Below are 20,044 nucleotides of genomic sequence, written 5' to 3'. Positions count from 1 at the left end.
TATGACTGTGGGATAGATCCCCAGATGTAGGATTGTTAGGTCAAAGGATAAATGCATCTGTATTTTTTGTAGAGGAAGCCAGATTCCTCTCCCTGGGGTTGTACCATTTCACTTTCTCTAGCAATGTACCTTCCATGACTGTTTCCCTCCAGCCTTTTAAATCTTCTCCTCTCCTCTCTCTCTTTCTTCCTCTCTTTATTTTTCCTGGAATGTGTTTTAGATAAATTCTTATTAGAGAGTTTGTGTATGAATGCTTGTATATCTTAAAATGTCCTTATTTTGAAAAATAATTATAACTTCTATTGAATTTTAGGTTCAAATCATTTTCTTTTAGACTAATAGTGATTCTGTTCCATTAGAAATCTGAAGTCAATTTAAGAGTGTTGTCAAAATTTTAATTTTTGTCAAATTGATAGGTGATAAGTGATATCTGAGTGTAGTTTTTGATTTACCTTTATCTTATTGCAAGCAAGGTTGAGACTTTTTATAAGCTTAGTGGCCATTTATATGTGTGAGTATTTATGTATATATGTAATGTATTTTTTGCTGAGGACTGTTGATGCCCTTTGTCCATTTTATTTTGGATTGTTGGTCATTTTCTAACAAAATTCTAGTTAATCTTTAAAAATTAGGTAGATCACTCTTTATGATATAAGTTACAGTTTTCCCCTTTTCAAATTAGTCACTTGACTTTTAATTTTGCTTATGGTATTTTTTGGTGTGCTGAAGGTTTTTATTTTTATTCAGTCAAATTTACCAATCTTATATTGCTTCTGGATTTTTAAGTCTAACTTGCAAAGGACTTCCCCACTCCATTTTAAAGGTATTTATAGTACTCCTTTTTAAAAAAATCTTTAATTCTTTAATCCTTTTACAGTTTATACTTGTATACAATGTGAAGTAGGGAACCAACTTTATCTTTTTCCTAGACTGTTACCCAGCTGATACTTATTAAAATGTAATTTGAGATGTCACTTTTATAATATAACCAGAGGCCCTGTGCATGACATTCATGCACTGGTCAGGTGGGGTGGGGGTTCCTCGCCCAGCCTGTGCCTCTCACAGTCCGGGACCCCTCAGGGGATGTCTGACTGCCGGCTTAGGCCTGCTCCCTGCCACCACCGCTGTGCTCGCCAGCTGTTAGTCTGGTTTCTGGCTGAGCAGTGCTTCCCCTGTGAGAGTGTACTGACCACCAGGGGGTAGCTCCTGTGTTCAACATCTGTCCCCTGGTGGTCAGTGTGCGTCATAGCAACCGGTTGCCCCGCTGTTCGGTTGATTTGATTATTAGGGTTTTATTATATAGGATAAGTTACTATACATTTTGATCTATTTCTGGACTTTTTATTCTGTTCCATCATTGTTCACTTTTAATTGGTATATTTTGATAGATAGTTGGTCTATGCTCCTCCAACATTCCTCTTATTTTTCAGAGTTTTTCTGGCATATGTGGAAAATTATTCCCCATTACATTTTATTTCAGTGGTTGTCTTCTACTGTCTCATCAGAGATATTCCACAACACATACCTCTACAGGGCTGAGTTCTTAGAATCTGAGTGCTTCAGGTCTGTGATACAGGAAGAATAGGAATCATGCCTGTCAATATCACTTATGACCATTAGCATTTGACCCAAGAGTTGGGAAAGTGCTTTGAGATTTTTGGAGAATAGGCACTTTATAATAAATGCGTGGAGTCATTATGTCATCTTTTGATCTATTTAATGTTACCATGAACATCAGTGCAGATTACACTATTTTCCATCTGTCCTCTACATTATTTGCTTAAAAATTCCCCCAGTTGGACTATATGAGATTTGTCTGTATGACATTGACTATTCGCTTTTATTTTTCTACTAGAGGCCTGGTGCACAAAATTCATGCACTTGGGGGGAGGGGTCCCTCAGCCCAGCCTGTGCCTTCTCTTAGTTTGGGAGCCCTCAGGGGATGTCTGACTGACAGTTTAGGCCCGCTCCCCAAGGGGACACTTGGCATATTAGCCTTTTATATATATAGATATTTAATTTTTGAATATTCAACATAAATAAATCTAATTTATTTGGTATTCAAGGAGAAATGATTAGCTATATGCCAGATCTTGATACTTGGCTTAACTGACTTAAATGTGATATGACATTGAATCTTTTATTTTTCAGTAGAGAATTCTCTAGAAGCAGATAACTTTACTGGATCATATGTTTCTTTCAGCTCTTCCATTCTGTGGTTCTATATCTGTTTTCTTCCATGCTGGACAATTGATGAGTTTCAGAACATGCTATCCCAAAATATGGCACTTTGGTGGCATAGTGAGTATCATAAGCTGAAGGAAACTGAGAAACAGCAGGTGCAGGATGGACTTTCTGTCCTTCTCCTTCTCCCCTGAAGCAGGTAACAGATCCTCATGTGAGAGGTGTCCTTCCTATACCCAGAGGAAATGTGCATCTTCATCTCCAAAGATGCAGCTACTCTGAGGAGTCCAAACAAATAGGCTTTGCTGAATTTCCCCAGTTACTACCTTTATCTCATATCCTTTTGTCCTATCATGTTTTCCCATGATTTTCTACTCTTCTTCAAACCTAGTATAAAAATGCTCAGGTTTAACCACTTCTTTAGTTTTTTATTTCCTTAGGAAGACTCTGGTATAAAGCCTGGAATAAAGTTGTATGCTGTTGTCCTGTTAATATGTCTTTTTCAATTGTATTTTCAGGTACAGCCCAACCCTAGGAGAGCTGAGGAAAAGTTTTTCCTCCTCTATGCAATCTAATAAAAACTCACTCCTATAAGTAAAGGTGATCTTTTAGATGTTCTGTGTATGAAAGCAGAAGCCACATGTCAGCCAGTAAATGATGATTATTGAGACTCAGATAATAGATGAGAATTAGGCATTATCTAAGATAGAAAGAATAGTTTTATGTGAGGTGAAGCCTTCCACTACTGATGGAAGATATATTCATAAATATTAAAGAATCGTCCTGATAAATGGAAAAAGGTAGTAGCAACTAAAACATAAGTACTCATTCAAATTATTCCTTCTATGTAATTTTAAGGAGAGTTATACAAAATTAATCTTATATGATTTTCTTTATGAAGAAACATTAACAATTGGCAGAATTCTTTTCTTTTGTTCATAACCATTTGCCTTTCAGAATAGACAGTATTACTTAAACACTCTGTATTAGTTTCCTATTGCTGCTTTAATAAATTACCACAAACTTGAGAGTTTAAAATAATGCAAATTTAATATCTTACAGCTCTGAAAGCTAGAAATCTGAAATGGGTCTCATTGAACTGAGATCAAAATGTCAGTGGGGCTGTGTTCCTTCTGGAGACTCTAGGAGACAATTTGTTTTCTTATATTTTCCACCTTCTAGAGGCTGCCCACATTCCTTGGCTCCTGGCTCCTTCTATCTGCAAAGCTAGTAATGTCCAATTAAGTCTTTCTCACATCATATTACTTTGATGAATCAGGCAGCATACAATCTAGAAGATAGAAGGAGCTGTACAAAATGAAATATTTTTATAGGCAGAAGGGAACAGGAACAAGGAAGTTATAATTGATAAAGAAAGCAGGTTGGTTATTGCAAAGTTACTTTCCTTTAGGGGATGGCAAAAGTCTATCAGACACATTACCCAACTAGTGATTTCTGATTGAATGGTTTATGATTCCATTCTGGAAGATTTGAAACTAATTTAAGTTGTTTCAGATTGGTAATATGGGACTTAATTTAAATGATTCTATTTTGGGCCTGTGGGGGAGGAACAAACTTCTATCCTCACATTTCTTCTGGCTGGTGTCATAATCAAAATGACAGATTAGCAAGAGAAAATAACTAAATTTAATACATATATATGTTTGAGAACCCCCATATACATGAGAGAGTTAGAGACCCCACATGCAGGAAAGGTTCAGAGATAATCTTCTATTTTAAGGTCAGATGATTAGCAGCCTTAATTCCATCTGCAATCTAATTCCCCTTTGCCAGGAAGTCTACACTAATAAAAGAGAAAGATGCAAATTGACCGTACCTTCAAAATGCCCACCAGCCGATCAGGAGTGAGTATGCAAATTAACCCAACAAAGATGGTGGGTTAATTTGCATATGCAGGCGCTGAGCAGCCGGGGGCGGGGCGGGATGCTTGCGTCATCACCATGGCTATGACGCAGGCGTTCCGTACCACCCCAGCTGCTCCAGGCCTCTGGGCAGCATGGGAAGGCAGAAAGGCGGTTCCGGCCTGAGCAAAGGCGGTGCTGGCAGCCAGGGGAAGGAAGGCCCATTCTTGCATGAATCTTCATGCATCGGGCCTCTAGTCTATAATAATGAAAGCATAATATGCTAATTAGACCAGACGTCCTTCTGGATGAAGCTGGGGCTTCGAGGGAAACCCAGGTCCCCGGTGCCTGCTGGTGGTCGGAGGGAAGCGTGGGTCCTGGGTGCCAGAGAGAAGCCAGTGCTGGCAGCTAGGGGAAGAAAGGCCTACTCTTGCACGAATTTCATGCATCGGGCCTCTAGTATAACATACTCATAGGTTCTGGGAAATAAGACACAGACATATTTGGGGAGGGGGCATTATTCTGCCTACCAAACACAAGTTATGAGATAAAGAGTAATCCCTAAAGAAAAACAAATTCTAAGCCATAGGCTGAAATGGTAACTATATATGTATTAATATGTGAGAACAGCCACACTCTTGTTGTTTTGGTTTATTGAAGAGCAGCTACTATGTAGGGCAAGCAAGGTCCCCAATAGCTGGCTAAAAATACCAAGAGTTAGGGATTTGTTTTCCAGATTTCAGGAAACCATTGGATCCTAGAATTCTTTTCTTTGTCCACCAGCACCATCTTTCATTCATTGAGTTGGTGGAAAGTTGACAGTCCTATTTACATAGATACATTGTTGCCCATAGAACATGTTCACAAATGTAATTTGGCTGAAACCCCTTTGCCCTGGAACTCTGGCCTCAAATGATTTATGCATGAATCTATAAATATAACCAACCACACAATAGAAACCTATAATATTCCCCTGTGGAACAGCAAATGTAAATTTCTGCTTTGCTTACCTGATAGCAAGATATATTGAGGAAGGAAAAGTTAACTTCTGGCCCTGATTCATCACTTTTATTGAAGTTAAATTCTTTTGTTTTAATGCACACTTGATTGAGCAAGCATTTATTGAGGCAGTTATGGTTTGTAGGAGAAAGACAGTTGAAGAAAGAACAAATGAATCTAATGTAAATCAAATACTTAGCCCTTTTATAGGAACTACAAAGACTTAAATGTGTGTTCTTAATGGTAATTTTTACAAAACTCCAATAGGAGGTTTTGACAGTGATTGTTTCAGTGGGGAGATGGGTTTTTCCTTTCACATGCTAATCCCCTGCTCCTGGTGATATTTTTCCCCTGACTTCAGTCACGGAATTGAATAATTTATGGAATAAATTTTGTTGTAAATTTATTGTGTCACAAGTAGGTTGTAATTTCACTAACAGTTCACTTAAGTTATTAAGGTTAAAAAAAATATATGGTTGAAAGCATAGTGCAGTTGGAGGTGTTTTATTTTTTTTCCCCTCCCAGCAAGTTCACATCTTATATATTTTCAAAACAGAGGACTTGTCTAATTTTTATTCAGAATCTGATATGTGAGAAGGAAACACACATTAACATAAGTGGGATTGCATTTGCACACTGTTGTTGAATTTTGGAAGTCGTAAACAGATTATTGAAGATTTTTTGGAGACAGAAAATAAACCCACAGTACTGTGGTGCTGCTGCCATTGTTTCCTGAATTACTGTCCCTCACTTGCTGATGAGAAATAAAGAGTAGGTGACATAAAGGTGAAGAAGATACTCCTTGAGGAGAAAAAGTCACACTAATCTCTTTAAATTTTACTTCTACTCTGAGGGTAAAACAATAGCAAATTATTACTCCCCCAAATCTTACCCAATACATATGGACTATAAGGAGAACAGGGGAAAAAATCTTTAAAAATCTCTCACAGGGGTATCTGATGGGCCTCCGTCTACATTCACAACATCCTCAGGCTTCTTCTTTTTAATGGCTGTTCTGCTGTGATAAGAGGCAACATTTGGCCACTGTGGAAACCTTTGCTTAGTTTCTGCCCCCAATGTTTCAGCATTCAGCAAACACACATTTAAAGTCTCCTGTTATTTACATTGAAAATTTTCTATTGACCCTGCCAGTGTGAATGAATTTCAAACAAGACGTTTCTTTCTCTGTATAGATGATTTCCCTAGGTTCCTGGTGGGAGTTACTTTTAATTCCTCTTGGAGTTGCCTCTATTCTTGTTAACACCCTGAGGATTTGCTTTCTGTTCCCCACTCCTTCCCCCATCGCCTGGTGTGTGGCCCCCTCTCCCCACAATCTACCCTGGATATTCCAACCCTTGTATAGGGACGCTGGATAATAGCCACTGTTCTTGAACAGAAATACTTTTTAGGCCTTCAGAATAGACATTCTCACCATCTGTTACATAGAATCTAAAAATGTGATGTGAAAACAGGTTGTAATTAACTAAAAATGGGTAAGACTCTGTGTGTCTTAATGCATTTAAATTGAGGAAATAGCCTCTCAGATTTCCATGAAAAGACATGCAGCTTGTACATTAAAAAAACTAATAGCCTTTATTTTTTGGAGGAGTTTTTGGGTAAAAAAAAAAAAATTGAGGATAAAGTACAGAGTTCTCATTTGCTTTCTCCTCCCCCTGCCAGCTTCCCTTGTTAATATCTTGCCTTAGTGTGGTGCATTTATTACAGTTGATGAGCCAATGCTGATATGTCATTATTCACTAAAGTCCATAATTTATTCGTGGTGCTATATATGGAGGTAAGGAAGATACTTTCTTTTGCCCTTCAGTCTTCTTTCACCTGGTCTAATAATTATCTATATGGGACAGATCAATAAGAGAAAATGACCAAATTTAATTACATGTGTACATATGGGAACCCATGTGTATATATGAGAGAGTCGGTGACTCCACATGAGAGGTTAAGAGACAGAAAGGGAAAATGAGGTATATCTGACATTCTGAGCTAAGAATGCGGTAAGACACCTTGGGGCTTCAAAGGGGAAGGTCATTTGCAGGATGATAAGAAGAATAGATGTTCAGTAATTAGAAGTTTGCCCTGCCCTATAGATAAGTTATACAAAGTTATTTCGGGTGTTAACATTTACTGTGGGCAAGGCCCCTCATTTAAATTCATTCAGAGAGAGGTAAAAGTTTCTCTTGAGCTGCAGGGTCTTGATTGCCTTCAGCTCAAATAATTCACAAGTCAAAATGGCACACTTTGGGGAGGCCTGTTCTGAAGCCTGCGTATATTCTATGGGTTTTGACAAATGTATAATGATGTGTATCCACCATTATAGTATCAAATTGAACATTTTGACTGCCCCATGCTCCATCTACTCATCCCTACCACCCTACCCCCACACCAAATCTCTGGCAACCACTGTTATTTTTACAATCTCCATAGTTTTGCCTTTTCCTGAATGTCTTATAGTTAAGTCAGCAGCAAAGGGGTTCTTGCTTTGCTTCCTCCCAAGATAGAAATCAAGAGAGGAGGCACAACAGATTCAAAGAAGGGTTTACTGAAAACAAAGTTGAGGGAAAGGAGAAAGGGAGAAAGCTTGATGCATCAAGGGAGCATACACTGATGAAGAATATGGTTCCCTAAACTGCTCTAGGGCTGGGTTTTTCACACAGGTGCAGATTAGATTTCTTTGCTTCCCAGGTTCTTGCCTTGAGCTGGTATGGACCAGTACAGGTGCAGAGCAGAGCTCTTTGGGGAATGCCTAAAGAGATACCCTTTTAAAAAATATACATATTTATATTGATTTCAGAGAGGAAGGAAGAGGGAGAGAGAGAAACATCAATGATGAGAATCAATGATTGGCTGCCTCCTGCACATCCCACACTGGGGATCGAGTCTGCAACCCAGCATATGCCCTGACTGGGAATCGAACCGTGACTTCCTGGTTCATAGGTAAACACTCAACCATTGAGCTACACTGGCCAGGCTGAAGAGAGACTTTTAATTTATTTAGGAGAGACTTAAAACAATAATTGAAGAGCATTCCCATTCATTTTTAAGAGAGGCTCAGCCTGTCTCAGTTGGGATCATACAGTGGGTAGCCTTATCAGATTGGCTTCTTTCACTTAGCAATGTGCATTTAGAATTCATTCATGTCTTTTGTGGCTTGATAGTTTTTTTTAAATTAAATCTTTATTCAGATTATTACAGTTGTTCCTATTCCCCCCCCCCCCCCCATAGCTCCCCTCCACCCGGTTCCCAACCCACCCTCTGCCCTTAACTCCCCCACTGTCCTCATCCATAGGTGTACGATTTTTGTCCAGTCTCTACCCGCACCCCTGACACCCCTTTTCCCCCGAGAATTGTCAGTCCACTCCCTTTCTATGCCCCTGATTCTATTATATTCACCAGTTTATTCTGTTCATCAGATTTTTTATTCACTTGATTTTTAGATTCACTTTTTGATAGATATGTATTTGTTGTTCATAATTTTTACCTTTACCTCTTTCTTCTTCTTCCTCTTCTTCTTTTTTTTTATTTTTTTATTTTATGTTATTGATTTTTCACAGAGAGGAAGAGAGAGGGATAGAGACTTAGAAACATCAATGAGAGAGAAACATCGATCAGCTGCCTCTTGCACACCTCCTACTGGGGATGTGCCCGCAACCAAGGTACATGCCCTTGGCCAGAATCAAACCTGGGACCCTTCAGTCCACAGGCCAATGCTCTATCCACTGAGCCAAACCGGTCAGGGCCTTCTTCCTCTTCTTAAAGAATACCTTTCAACATTTCATATAATACTAGTTTGGTGGTGCTGAACTCCTTTAGCTTTTTCTTATCTGTGAAGCTCTTTATCTCACCTTCAATTCTGAATGATAGCTTTGCTGAGTAAAGTAATCTTGGTTGTAGGTTCTTGCTATTCATCACGTTGAATATTTCTTGCCACTCCCTTCTGGCCTGCATAGTTTCTGTTGAGAAATCAGCTGACAGTTGTATGGGTACTCCCTTGTAGGTAACTGACTGTTTTTCTCTTGCTGCTTTTAAGATTCTCTCTTTGTCTTTTGCTCTTGGCATTTTAATTATGATGTGTCTTGGTGTGGTCCTCTTTGGATTCCTTTTGTTTGGGGTTCTCCGTGCTTCCTGTACTTATAAGTCTATTTCTTTCACCAGGTAGGGGAAGTTTTCTGTCATTATTTCTTCAAATAGGTTTTCAATATCTTGCTCTCTCTCTTCTTCTGGCACCCCCATAATTTGGATGTTGGTACATTTGAAGGTGTCTCAGAGGCTTCTTACACTATCTTCATATTTTTGGATTCTTTTTTCTTTTTGCTTTTCCGGTTGGGTGTTTTTTGCTTCTTCGTTTTTCAACTCTTTGACTTGATTCTTTCAATCCTCTAGTCTGCTGTTGTATCTCTGTATAATATTCATTATTTCAGTCAGTGTATGCTTAATTTCTAGTTGGTCCTTTTTCATATCCTCGAGGGTCTCACTAGATTTATTGAGGGTCTCACTAAATTTATCGGCAGTTTCTAGAAAATTCTTGAAAAACCTTAAAAGTGTGGTTTTGAACTCTATATCCAGTAGTTTGCTTTCCTCCATTTCTGTCATTTGTGATGTGTTTCTTTGTCTCCACATTTTGGCTGCTTCCCTGTGTTGATAGAGTGGCTTTCTGTGCTAGGTGTCCTATAGGGCCAGTGGCTCAGCCTCCCCAATTACCTGAGGTGGACACTCTTGGTGCACCCCTTTGTGGGCTGTGTGCACAGTCTTGTTGTAGTTAAGCCTTGATTGTTGTTGGTATCAGTGGGAAGAATTGACCTCCAGGCCAATTGGCTTTGAGATTCAACTGTGTCTACGGTGGGAGAACTTCTGTGCTGGAGACACCCTTATGGGGCAAGACTTGCTTCAGTGGGGCTTTGGTGCTCTCTGAGTCTGCCCCCTGAGTGTGTCCCTTATGGATCTGAGGAGTTGTAATCTGGATGGTCCCACTCTGACCACTGGGTACACTGGCACTTGGATCTCTAAGGAGGTGCTAATTTGGCCTCTGCCTGAGGCTACCAGCAGGAGCTGTGGAGAGATTTGCAGATTCCTCTTCTTTGTTTGGGGTTTGGAGGTGCCCAAATGAGGCCCAGCCGTGAAGCAATGCAAGCTTCTGTGGGGCCTTGGGCCTTCTTTTGGATGTTCTGGGTCTCTCTGACCCAGCTGCAGTTTGTTAGGTAATTTTAGATTGCAAAGGGCCAGGTCATTCATATGCAAAAGCCTCTGTGCACAGCTTGGGTGGGGCGGGGTCTCAGGGAATCAACAGGGCGGAGTAAACAGCTATGGCTGATCCTCAGTCCTACCCTAAGAGGCCCCGGGTCTCAGTGTCCCGTGGTAATCACTGCAAGCACCTCTGAGAGAAAGCTGCCCTTGAGTTCCTCCCGCTGCCAGACAGTCCAGTTTCTTCCCGTATGAGTCTGGGTCCCCAGAGACTCGCCTGGAAGTGGAGTTCAGAGCAATTGGGAGCTTGTGACTCCCTCTCGATTGAAAAGGCAACCGCGTACTCAGTTGCCAGCCCTTTCCTCCTGCACCTCCGTACCTCTGCACTTAATTTCAGCACCTCCTCTGAGTGTCAGTGTGCTTTTCTCTTTCCTTCTAGTTGTAGAATTTCCACTCAGCCAGCCTTCCTGTGGTTCTGGATGATGTCCGTTTTGTCTTTTAGTTGTATTTTGAAGTGGTTGTGTGAGGCAGCAATTTCTGGTGTTTACCTGTGCTGCCATCTTGGTTTCTCTTGATAGTTTCTTAGGGTAGAAAAAAACTGTTATACTCTCCTAAGTTCTTTTGGGCTACTAACTAAATGGACAGATTAACAAGAGAAAAACAAGTTTAATTTCGTCCATATGGGAATTTTACATAGACATGAGAGGCCCAAAGACGTCAGGCAGTTGAGGCTTACATGCCATCCTGAGCTAAGGAGACAGCAGAAGGAAGTAGGGATCTAAGGCTCCAAAAGGAAAAAAGACATTTCACAGGAAGATGGGAAGAGCAAATGTTTGTTAAACAAATGTTTGCCATGGGATACAGAGAGGAATTTGAGCAAACAGGCCTGCTGAGCTCCCCCAGCTCACCACACCTAGCCCGTACTCTCTTTAAATATATCTGGTGATAGTTCTCTTTCACCAGAGATCTGGATCAGGCCCTTTACCTAAATTCTTTTAGGCAGTGAAGGAGGTGGTAAAAATTCTTTCTTAGTCTTTTGTGCCTCGGATTGTCTTCAATTCAAAGTAATCCATTTACCAATGTGGAATATTTTGGGGCTGCCTATTTTGTTCCCCTTTAATCGCTCATATCTTTTTCATTCCTGAATAATTAGCTTTTCACTGGGTAACACTGAGAAGGTACTCAGATTTTCTGATGTGGTAGAAAAGCTAAGGAGATTCACCTTTGCTCTCCTGAGTCCAAGCTGGCATCTTGTGTTTTCTTTTCCACTGATGTCCTAATAGAGTTAAGTCACCAGCATAATGTATGTCCACAAAATAATGAGACTGATTTAACAATCCACATGGGAAAACCAGACTCATTAATCTGATCACATTTCTTATATTCCTGTTAGTGGTTTCCCTTGGTTAATTATAAATGACATATTATGTCTAGTCTCTTGCTCTCTGCGAAAAAGAGACTTGTTCTTAATGCTGCAAGTATGTATTTGATCTGAAACCAGCTCAGGCAAGTAATAATTTTTTGTGTCTATACCTGTCTAATATTAGGCACATATTCAATCCAACAATGCTTTTGAACACATAGTGGATATTAGGTACCAGTCTCTATACTGAGAAGAGATTAGTGAATGAGATGGAGCTTACAACATTGTATTGTAAACAATAGAAAAGTAATAAACAAACAAATAATATAATTTATATTCTGAAAAGTGCTATAACAAACAGAAATGTGGTAGAGTAGGTGTGTATATTTTGTGTGTGGATGCATGTGCATGTTGTGTGCATGTGTGTATATTGTCCAACTGTATGTGTGTGTCAGTATGCAGTTTGCAGCTGCTTTTGCTAGGGTGTTTAAGAAAGGCCCCTTTAAGGAGGTGGCATTTAATTTTATGAGCAGCAGGCAACCATGGGAAGATATGTGGAAGGGTATCTAGGCAGAAGGAATAGCAAGAGCAGTCAGTAGTCCTGAGTCAGAGCTTGGTGTGTCCCAGAACTGAAAGAAGGCTAATGTGACTGGAGCAGATTAAGTGATGGGGAAATAGGAGATATAGGAAAGGCAGGTAGGGGCCAGCTCTTCTCTGACTTTTCAGGCTATGAGCAGGATTTTGTTCTAAGATGTATTGGGAACAATTAACCTTACCCAAAGAGAGGTCTGGCTTTTGCTCTCTGCTCCTGAGGAGCTCCTTAGAATGCCCTGATTAATAAGAGTGTCTTTTTTTTTTTTAAACCTGGGGGTCTTGAGCCACACTAGAGTCTAACAAAGCGATTTCTCATTATGGCTTTGAGCCATGTAGTACCAGTTCAACCTTTGGAGAAACTAGAGACTAAAGATCAGCCACATGAGCAATCAGCCATGTCTAGGTGACCAAACCCCAATAAAAACTCTAGATGCCAAGCCTCAGATGAGCTTCCAGGATAATACTTAATGAGTATTGTCACCCATAATTGCTGAGAAAACTTATAATTGTATACATGACTCTACCAGGAAAGGACAACTGGAAGATAGATCTGTGCATGGAACTCTCCTATAATTTGCCCCATGCTCCTCTTCACTTGGCTGATTTCAATCTATATCCTTTCACTGTAACGAACCATAACCATGAGTATAATAGCTTTTAGTGAGTTCCATAATTATTTTCAAAGAAAAATATCAAACTTGCAATTAGTGTCATAGTGTAGGTGATCTTAAGGACCCTGAACTTCGTTGTTGGTGTCAGAAGTGAGAGTGATCTTGGACAGTCCCTTTATCTGCAGAAGCCATTCGAGTTTAAGCAACTGAAGAACAAGGTTTGATTTTTACTTTAGGAAGATGACTTTGCTCTGTTAGGAGGCTATTACAGATGTCTGGAAAGAGATGATGGAAACTTAACCAGGATGACAGCAATGGTGATGGTTAGAAGTGGTTAGATATGGCACATATTTCGTCAATGAAGTGATGGTGCTTACTGATGAATTGGCAATCATATTTGCTATCACAGATAAGTGTTTGGATAAACCCCACTATTACATATCAAATAATTTTAGGTTGCATAAGAGGAAAACTTGAGAAATCTAGAAAACCCTTCTTGCTTTTTTCAAGCAAGCCCTTTGAGCTCATTCTCTTCTTAGGACTAAATTCTTAAAACATATATAATACCACACTATTAGTGTTTACAGACTTTCCCATAACAACTCTCTTTGTGTGTAGTTCAAAGGTTTATAGTTTAGGAAAATTGGAGACTACATGGGTTTTATATATATTGGGTGTCCATTTGGAAGCAGGCACTTTCTATAAGGTTGTAATGCCATTGTGTCATACCTCATGTTCCAGGGCATTCAAGCATTTAATGAAACTTTCTTTTTTATTTTCGCATTGAGTATAAATCTAGTGTTATCTTTGAAGAAATGTATTCAATGTCTAGCACTGAGTCTGGCATGCAATAGGTACTAGATAAGTATTGGCAGCATGAAGGAACAAATAAATGGCATTTGAGCCTTCTTCGTCAGCCTAATAACAAGCACACAGAGAACCTCATAGGTCTTCAAGTATTTAGGTTTGGAGGCAACCAGGTGTCCTTACTACTATAGTCTATCTTTTGGGTCAGCGGTTGCCAACCTTTCGGGCCTCACAGACAACCAGTGGTCCACGGACCACCAGTTGGTGACCGCTGCTCCAACGGTTTCCTTAAACCGCAGTCGCCAACCTTTCGGACCTCACCAACCACCAGTAGTCCGTGGACCACCAGTTGGCGACCACTGTTCTGGGTGAGAGTCTAAAGTTTGGCTCAATTATTATGTGAGTTAATACCAATTCTATTATTTGTCTAAATCCAACCCCTTTATTGGATGAAAACATTTTTTTTTTTTGCTGATTCACTGTGTCTTCATTGAATTTCTTCTGGGTGCCAAGCACTAAGCTGGCCCTGGGGATTATAAAAGAAAAAACAAAACAAAACATCATCCTTACCCTCAATGATTTTATGTTCTCAGTGAGCAAAACTTCTTTAGGGGGTAGGGAGATGGAGAGAATTGGAGTCATTTTCTGTAGGACAAACATTTCCTTGGATGTTGAAGTATTGGTGGCACGCAGTGGTGACAAAATTAAAACCAGGAGGCAGATGCACTGGAGTTAGCTTTAATCTCTTATGTGACTCTCTTCTACACTAGGTAGATAAGCAGGATCAAGCATTCAAGGGAACAGGCTGTCAGTTCTTTCCTACTAGAAGGCATAAATTTCATACCACTTCTTCTGAGCATGTAAAAACTCTTCCTGAACATTCTCTATGAATCTTTGTTTTTCTGCTCCATCTTGCTCTGGGCCTTGGGAAGTTGATGCTTCAGGACTCCATCATCTTGACCTCCTAGCTCAAATTCTGTAGTTTTTGTTTGTTTGTTTGTTTGTTTTTTAACAAGGAATAAAATAATGAACCTGCCCTCAAACCCCTACAGGGGAGATAAACAAGTTCTTAAATACGTGATGTGGAGAATAATGCAAGTTAAATACAAAGTGCTCTCAGGTGAGGGGAGGTTTGAGGAGCACAAATCATATCTGGTCAGTGGATGGAGGAGCTGGGATGTGGGATTAGGAAAGATGGTGTGCTACAACCAGCTTTAAAAATGCCTTTGTAACCTCTCATTACATTTTCAGGAATTTTGATATCACCTGCTGGTTGATATCACCTTAATAGCTTGAAATCTGCCAAAGTGGGAGTATTTACACCACAGACATTGACAAACTCTGCAACTCAGGGTTTCCTCCACACAGAGCTGTTTGTTTTGATTTTTATATATTGATTCGAAAGAGAGGGAAACATTGATTTATTGTTTCATTAATTCCTGTATATGCCTTGATCGGGGATCAAACCTGCAATCTTAATATAGGGGGACAATCTCAAGGAGGATGCTCTACCAACTGAGCTACTAGGCCAGGACTAGAGCTATTTGTTAAACAATTACCAGCACCCTGCTGTAAACCTGGTGGAGAAACATAGCTCTTAGATGAACCTGGGATGTGAAAGGGAAAACTCTGTAGGTAGAGAACCTAGCTAAAGTCCAGGCAGGGAGGTAAGAAAGGACGTGTGTGTGTATGTGTGTGTGTGTGTGTATGTGTGTGTGTAGAACAATGCAAAGGAAGCATAATTAAGTGGTAGGAGAAACATAGGGGAGCATTAAGAATGAGGCTGGAAGGCAGGTTAGAGTTTTGAATATTTCACGGTAGTCTAAAGGATTTTGTACTTTTTTTGGTACTTCATTTGATAGAAAGTGGAGAGTCATAGAAGGGTCTGAAGCATAAGAGTTAGGCAATCAGAGATGACATTGTAGAGGTTGTTTAATCTGTCATCCAAGATCAAGGTCACAGAGTCTTCTGAAACTCTCAGGTTATCCATGTGCAATCAGTTTCCAAATCTTGTCGCTTCAACTTTCAGGATTTTTGTTCATTTGATCCCCTTATTTCCATTGCAGGTGGGAAGCTTAGGAGCTGACCTTGGGATGTAGAAATGAGGTTTCTGTCTTTAGGAGGCCTTTTCCATGTCAAATGACACATTTGGCATTTGTAGGAGTGTGAGGTAAAAGATCTAATTTAATTGCTTCCCAGATGCCTAGCTCATTGTTCCAAATTATTGACTAGTTATCCTATCCTCACCAGTTTTAAAGGCCAGTCTATAAGGATGATAAAGGTTAATATCCACACATATCATCAGATTGTTTGGTGCTTTTCCCATTGAGTTCTAATGATACTAGTATCCCTAAGATGATCCCAAACCCTTTACTTCATTGCAGAGTTTTCTGAGATGTCATATCAATTGACTTGTTTTAATTTGGGTTCACCTAGAAGCAGACTCTGAGGCATAGCAGGGCATTGGGGAGGTGAAACAAGGAAGGGAAGGTAGTCAACAACATTTCTTTATGATGCAAGTTAACATTGTGGGTAATTTGTTTTGGTTTTAATCTGTAAAATAAAAATTGTAATAACTAAAAGTTACATGTAATTATTATGTACTAGGAACTTTTCTAAATCCTTTGAAAAATCTTAACTCATTTATTCTTTACTAGAGGCTCGGTGCATGAATTCATGCACCAGTGGGGTCCCTCAGCCTGGCCTGCGGGATCAGGCCAAACCAGCTTTCCGACATCTTGCGAGGGTTCCCGGATTGCGAGAGGGCACAGGCCAGGCCGAGGGACCCCGCTGATGCATGAGGAGGTACACAGGAGGTTGGCCAGCCGGGGAGGGGGGAGGGACTGCGGGAGGACTCCAGGATGTGTCCAGCCCATCTTGCTCAGTCCTGATTGGCCAGACCCCAGCAGCAAGCTAACCTACCTGTCGGAGCATCTCCCCCTGGTGGTCAGTGTATGTCATAGCGACCAGTTGAGTGGCCTTAGCATATCATTAGCATATTATGCTTTGATTGGTTGAATGGATGACCAGACACTTAGCACATTAGGCTTTTATTATATAGGATAACAACTTGATAACCTCCATTTTACAAATGAGGAAACTGAGGCAAGGGCAGATGAAGTATGTGTTCAGAGTCACATAGCTTGTTAAGTGGCAGATCCAGGAATCTGCAGGACTTTCACAGACCACAGGACTAATTATCCAGGGGGAAATAGTCTTTATAATGAGTGGTTGAAAAGCCAGGGCTTCTGAAATTATATCTCTGGTGAAAACTGTGCAAAGTACTTGCCTTTGCCCTGTTGTAGTTAAATGTTTGTGAAAACCCAGGTATGGCCCTTAGACATGTCATTCTAATTTTAAACAGTAGGCAATAATTTTCCAATGAAAGCCATTAAAAATTAGTGAGTATTAAAGGAGAGTATCCACTTGAATGGTCTTAAAGTGGATTTATTATGCTATATGTAGAATAAGGAATAGGGGAAAACACAAAAATGAAAACCTTTTGTTTTGATGGCATTGGTTTATGTATCCAGCTTCTTTCCCATCACCATGAATCAAAAATTAAAACGGAAAAAAAACATTTTTGCCTTTCATTTCTTTTTTTTTTTAATATATTTTATTGATTTTTTACAGAGAGGACGAGAGAGAGATAGAGAGTTAGAAACATCGATGAGAGAGAAACATCGATCAGCTGCCTCCTGCACATCTCCTACTGGGGATGTGCCCGCAATCCAGGCACATGCCCTTGACCGGAATCGAACCCGGGACCCTTCAGTCCGCAGGCCGACGCTCTATCCACTGAGCCAAACCGGTTTCGGCTCATTTCTTATTTAAAATTTGTTATGACTCTAATGTTGTATGTTTAATTTTAAATTTGCATTTCGTTTATATGTCCCATTGATGTAATTGGTGCTCACTCACCCCAGTTTTAAAGGTTAATAACCTCCTAACCTGAGGGAAAAAAGATGATAAGAAGAACAAAAGAACACCTCATGGTTTAGGTGACCATTTAAACTACTATCTCTCTTTTAAAAATAACCTGTTCTATTTCTTGCCCTTTCTGCCCATGCCATTTTGTGCTTTCCAAAGCTCGGCTAGCCATTAAAAATAATTAATTACTTTAAGGTATTATTTTCAAAGGAATTATAAATAAATTACTTTAAAAATTAGACCTTGGTTTGCACTATAATGGCAAGAAGATAAAGTATTTCTATTTTGTGAACCTATATTCAAATTAGAGCATTGTTGTTTGTGATTTGAAATATACACTAAGCTATTTTTCTTATTCATATCTTAAGAACAGTGTTAGTTCATGTGCTTCTTAAGCACATTAGTTAATCTTGTGGAAAGTTATTTAAATACAATAACAGAGTTTTAAGAAATGTATAAAGGCTGTTGATCAAAAACTATGCCAAATCAATGTAGTTCTCATCACTGTATTGTAAATAAAAACATTAGTGTAACAGCTAACATTTCTGTTCCAGCAGCACTAGCACAGTGTTTTACACATTGTAGCATTGAATCAAAGCTTGTTGAAGGAACAGATGGATGAATTTATATGATGGTTAATTTTATGTGTCAAATTAGCTAGGCCACGGTACCCAAACATTTGGTCAAACATTATTTTAGATATTTCTGTGAAGGTACTTTTTAGATAAGATTAACATTTAAATCAGTAGACTTTGAGTAAAGCAGATCACCCTCCATAGTGTAGTGAGCCTCATTTATTCAGTTAAAGGCTTTAATAGAAAATGACTGACTTCCCAGAGAAGAGGGAATTCTGCCTCTAGACTTGAGATGAAATATCAACTTCCTTGGGTCTCTAGCCTACTAGCGTACTCTGCAGATTTGGGATTAGCCAGTTTCCACACTGGCAATTCCTTAAAATCCCTCCCTCCCTCCCTCCCTTCCTCCCTCCCTTCCTCTACACACACACACACACACACACACACACACACACAGAGTTTTTCTCTCTATTTCTTTGGAGAACCCTGAGTTATACAGGATGATAGCTATTAAATAAATATATTTATTATGCTTTGTATAAAGGCAAAAATGCACTCTCCCAAAATGTTTTATTGAGATGCACATCAATTTGGTTATTACCACCAAAATTATTTTGAAACTCATTTGCCTTGTGTTAAAATTTTCTTTCTTTCCTTTTTTTTCAATTTCTTTACAAAAGCCTTCTTATATCATTTTTTTCTTTCTTCTTTTCCTTCCCATGCACCCTTTGAATTTACACTGACTTGTCTCTTTAAAGGTATTGGTTTCTATCTCCCTCTCAGAATTTGATTTGAATCAAAAGGCATAGGAATTTCTCTCAGCACTGCAAAAAATTATTTTCTTGGGTTTTCCATTGAGTAGCATTGGTGACTTTGAGCAAATCATTTAACCCTCTCAGTCTTGTCTGATAAATGATGATCTCTAAAATGTGTTATCACTTTAAAAGTTGACAATGCCACTAATTTATTCAGTTATCTTTAAAGAGTTATCACTGGTCTTTGTGGAATATAGCTTAATACCTAATTTTATTTGAGAACAATGATGGCAGTGGTAATTCTTTTGTGTTCTAGCTGTCTAGATGGGATTATAAATTAGACAAAATAAGAGAAAAGAAAACCTTGTGTCCATTTTATAGACCTCAGTGGTTATAGAATAGGGTAAGGCAGGTGGCACTGTAACAGAACTATGAGCACAGAGGACAGCCACGGAAGAACTGTAGAAAAACAGTCAGAAGAGACCATTTCACTGTTATTTCTGCTATATGTCATTGGCTCAAGCCCATGTGAGGCCATGGCAAAGGTTTGAGTGAAAGTAAGGATAAAGATTTAGGGTCAATCATTCCATCTATACTCTATATAGTATATACTGTTCTGTATCTTGAAAAATTATTTTAAGAATATGATAATATCTGGCAAAGCAAAAGGAATCTTTGTTTAGGGGATTTACTTTTAGTTTAGCAAAACTTGATATGTATAGATTAGCATTATATTGGATAGATAACTAATAAAAATATATATTTTTAATCTTTATTGTTGAGATTATTACAGATGTCCCTTTTTTCCCCCATTGTCACCCTCCACCCAGTTCCCGCCCTGCCCACGGCCTTTGCCACCCTATTGTCTGTGTCCATAGGTAATGGATTTATGCATATAAGATCTTTGTTTAATCTTTTCCCACCCCCCCCCCCCACTCTCCTTCCCTCTGAGAATCACCAGTCTGTTCCATTTCCATGCCTCTGATTCTATTTTATTCACCAGTTTATTTTGTTCCCTTGATATCTTGTTTGTTTATTTTTATTTTTAGATTCAGTTGTTGATAGATATGTATTTATTGTCTTTTTATTGTTCATATTTTTTATCTTTTTTTTCTTCTTCTTCTTAAAGAATACCCTTCACATTTCATGTAATACTGGTTTGGTGGTG

Source organism: Myotis yumanensis, unplaced genomic scaffold (assembly GCF_028538775.1).
Source record: "Myotis yumanensis isolate MYYU_CA2020_CCGP unplaced genomic scaffold, mMyoYum1.0.hap1 SCAF_18, whole genome shotgun sequence".
Lineage (NCBI taxonomy): Eukaryota > Metazoa > Chordata > Mammalia > Chiroptera > Vespertilionidae > Myotis > Myotis yumanensis.
This window is presented reverse-complemented; position numbering follows the sequence as displayed.